Genomic DNA, 4192 nt, shown 5'->3' with positions numbered 1-4192 from the left:
CAGCATGGGCCTTGATTTCTGGAGCAGTATATAAGCTCAGACAGAAGGAGTGAGCTTGCTACAGCCAAGTGGGACACTTTGAAGAATGTACTAGAACTGAGAGAGGAGCTTCAGCTTACAGAGACATTTTGGAGATGGTCTTGGAAAGCAGACTTTTGTTCTGGAGAGGCTAAGAGAGGACAAATGCTAAGAGAGAGACTAAGAGTGACATTTTTGAGGAGCTGAAGCCTAGAGAGGAACATCCTGGAAGAAAGTCATTTGAAACCAGAACTTGGAGCAGATACCGGCCACGTGCCTTCCCAGCTAACAGAGGTTTTCCGGATGCCATTGGCCATCCTCCAGTGAAGGTACCTGATTGTTGATGCATTACCTTGGACACTTGATGGCCTTAAGACTGTAACTGTGTAACCAAATAAACCCTTTTTATAAAAGCCAATCCATCTCTGGTAGTTTACATTCTAGCAGCATTAGCAAACTAGAACAGTTACTTAGCCTTAAATACAAATAATCTTGTATATTGGACTTCATTTAGTAGGGAAGTCATCTCTACCTCTATCCCCTTCCCTTAAAAGAGCAAATTTCAGAGGCTGCAAGCTGTCAGATGACCATCTCTATTACTATCTCTTTAGGCCTTATAAGTATAATATATCTCTGTAACAAGTTCACGTTTGTTTAAACACTTCAAAACACCCAATCAATCACGTCTCTCTAGCCAGCACTTTTCTTAGTGAAGTATATGCCCCTGATCTAGCAGTCTAGATGTAACTCCTTTCCGTCATAAGCTGGAGGTTTAATGGGCCAAACACAACAATGGCACAGCTGAGCAATCTCAAGGAGTTCTTATTATAACTGGGATCTGCCTTACAGAGATTCAGAGGACATGTGTCAGAACACACTGCTGGCCTTTAAAGATATGCGTTCTTGTACAAACCATTACAAACAATCAGCCACACCAGACTGACAGCTCTCTCCAGAGGTCACAGAGGTCATGAGAGTCTCTAACCATAAAATTCTGTGTGAGTAGAAATTTACAAGTTCATATCTTCCAGAAAATTAACTTCAATAATTGTATGTGCCATTAAAATCTGTGCAATAAGCTAGACCATCATCTCTGGTCTGAGAGAGAGTAAGATCAGAGATTTTCTGAGCCTATATATCATTTTCATTAAATTGATATTGAAGTCATCTTTTATAAGATGCAGTGCTTTTTGAATGCTGGCATTTCTCAATTATTCTCTGTATATATGCCACCTTTTGCCCCTGACTTCTTGTTTCTTAAAGATTCTTTTATAGTAGTTTTTCTTGTTTTATATTGAAAACCACAAATGAGAGCTGGGATTAGTGAAGTGTGCTTTAAGACCAAGAAGCTCTATCAGGAAATGTAATCTGTCCTCCATAGACCCAATATCTGTGGAGATGAAACAAAATGTTGTTTACTGAATCAACACCAACCACAGAACAGCCTGCATGGGGGAAACAGACACACATTATCACAAAGGCCAAGGAGCATAAAACCACTGATCCTGCAGTTGCAGGGTCATAAAATCCTGTTTTCTATTTGAAAAGCATTTAAAAGTGGACATTTGGAATGTCTCATCTCAGAGAGAGGCTGGGTACAAGGGACTGAAAAATTACATCTTGCAAAATACGGGGAGTCATGGTGTCAGGGAAAGCAGATGGTCTCCCCATCACTCCAATACCCCAACTTCAAACAAGCTCAGTGGATTTTGACAATTTGACAGTTGATAGAGAAAAAGGCATCTCACTCTTAATTCTAAATAGAAACAAGGACCTTAAAATGAACACAGGGCGCTTCCATGAACCTAAGTGTAAATTCCTGTCAGCTGATCTCCACTGGGGTTGGGAGGTTGGGACCAGACTGGCCACGCAGAGTGTGCCATATCTGCTGGTAATAAATAGAGCTTAACAGAATATTGTAAATGCATCACAGAATTCAGGCTAATTAGAGGCAGTGTTTCAGCTTAGTGAGGAGAGTGAATGGAGGATAGTATTTAGGATGCCTATGAATTCTTTGGTATATGAGAAAGGTATCCTAAAATACATTAAAATTACTACTTGGAATATACTCAAACCAAAGAGACGGTGCCAGTTTGGATGTATTGTCCCCCAAAGCTTCTTGTTCTTTGATACAATCTTGCTGGGGCAGAGGTATTAGTGTTGATTAGGTTGGAACCTCTGGATTAGGTTGTTTCCATGGAGATATGATCCATCCAACTGTAGGTAATAACTCTGATTAGATAATTTCCATGGAGGTGTGGCCCCACCCATTCAGCCGGGACCTTGATTAGTTTACTAGAGCCCTATATAAGAGCTCAAACAGAAGGAGTTTGCTGCTGCAGCTGAGACAGATATTTTGAAGATGGCCATTGAAAGTAGACTTTAACTAGTCCAGAGTTTGCCCAGGAGAAACTAAGAGAACACTCCAAGATGCCTAGAGAGAAACATCCTAAGAGAAAGCCATTTTGAAACACAACCTGGGAGCAAGCAGATGCCAGCCACATGCCTTATTTTGGACATTTTATGGCCTTAAGACTGTAACTGTATAACTAAATAAACCTCCTTTATAAAAGCCAATCCATTTCTAGTATTTTGCATAACAGCAGCATTAGCAAACTGCAACAGAGACTTAATCTGTAATTAAGTTTGTTAAATATATAATGACAGCATATCTGAGATTATAACCAAATATGTACAGGTCTCTTGTTTTTTTTGTTTTGTTTTGTTTTGTTTTGTTTTCTTAATTTCTCCATCAGACAAGGTATCTTTTTCTTAGAGATATTTCCCTGCATTCAAATAGAGAGTTAGAACTATTATCCAGAGAATTTAGGTAAAAATTCTTGCTCCAAGTCACAAATTGACTGGAATGTAATGGAAAGGATGCAGGACTAGGAAACGTGATTCTTGAGTTCTCCTTCTGGGATCTGCCTCTTAGATTGCAACACTCTCTACCTCCATTCTCTAATACAGAAAGGAGAGAATAATACCTTTCTTACCTATAAATATTAAAATAATGAAAATAAAATGAGTAAATAGAAGATTTTAGCAAATGCACAAAAGTACTGTTCATGAAATTTACTTAGGCTCCTTTTTTATCCTACATCTGTTTCTTAGACAAAGTCATCCATTTACCTGGCTTCAGCCATGAAAAATATTCTGAGAACTCCAGAAACCTCTTCTGAGAAAGACCTCCCTGCCTTTAGACAAAAATATCCAACCTCAATTTCAGTGTTCTCAATGCTGCACTCATCAAGCTCTTTAAACTTGCCAGGCCTCTTTGGCTCCCACTCAGGGTGAGAGGGAGAGTGGGCTAAGAGGGAAAGTCACTGTTGTAAACACTGAGTAGCTTTTTATTTTGTTTTACCTTAGTTCACTTTATTTAGTGTTACTTTATTATTCTCCAGAGGCGAAGATTTGACATCACCATTCAAGATAATCTAATTTGTATGGGGTTAGAAGTGGATAAGGAGACTTTTGGTTACATCAAAGTAAAGCTAACTTCCTGTTCTTGAAGAATGGAACAAAATTAGTTCAGCATTTATTATAAAACAGTGCCTTCATTCTGGGCTGAGTTGTATCTCTGAATATTTGTTTTTCATCTCAAGAATGTTGCTTATTCTCTGGGCCTGGATGCTGTGCAGGAAAGATATGGTCAAAAGCCTATCTGTCTTCACAAGGGAAGTAAGTTGACTTCTGAACTGCAACCAGTGGCAGAGTAGAGAAGTGGGCAGAGTTTGTGCTGGGAACCTAGAGAGTGGCCTCATTCAATCCAACCTGTTAATTCAGGAATCTCACCTCCTGGGGTATAATGGTAAGATCGTTCTGTTTCTTCCAAACATAGCCTCAAACAATGCTATATTGAGACCCACCCCCCTTCCATACCATTTCACAACATGCTGGGAATATTCTATTATTTTCCAACTATTTCAGATATTAAAATTGGTCAGCTCACATGAATAGCTCTATCTCATATCTGATTCCGAACCATACCTCTCTGCCATGGCTGGCACCTTTCACTCCTTCCCTTTTGCCCTTTTCTTAAGCCATAGCTCCTCAATAATGAGGGACAGGGAAAAGGAATGAAGGGGAAGAGGAAATGTCTCTTTTCTTTATTGGGGATGGTTTTATTCCTTTTTGGCTGGTGCTTGCTGCTTTGCTGCCTAACCCAATGTAT

The sequence above is a fragment of the Choloepus didactylus genome, chromosome 16, assembly GCF_015220235.1.
Source record: "Choloepus didactylus isolate mChoDid1 chromosome 16, mChoDid1.pri, whole genome shotgun sequence".
NCBI classification, from domain to species: Eukaryota; Metazoa; Chordata; class Mammalia; order Pilosa; family Megalonychidae; genus Choloepus; species Choloepus didactylus.
Note: the sequence above shows the minus strand (reverse complement) of the source record.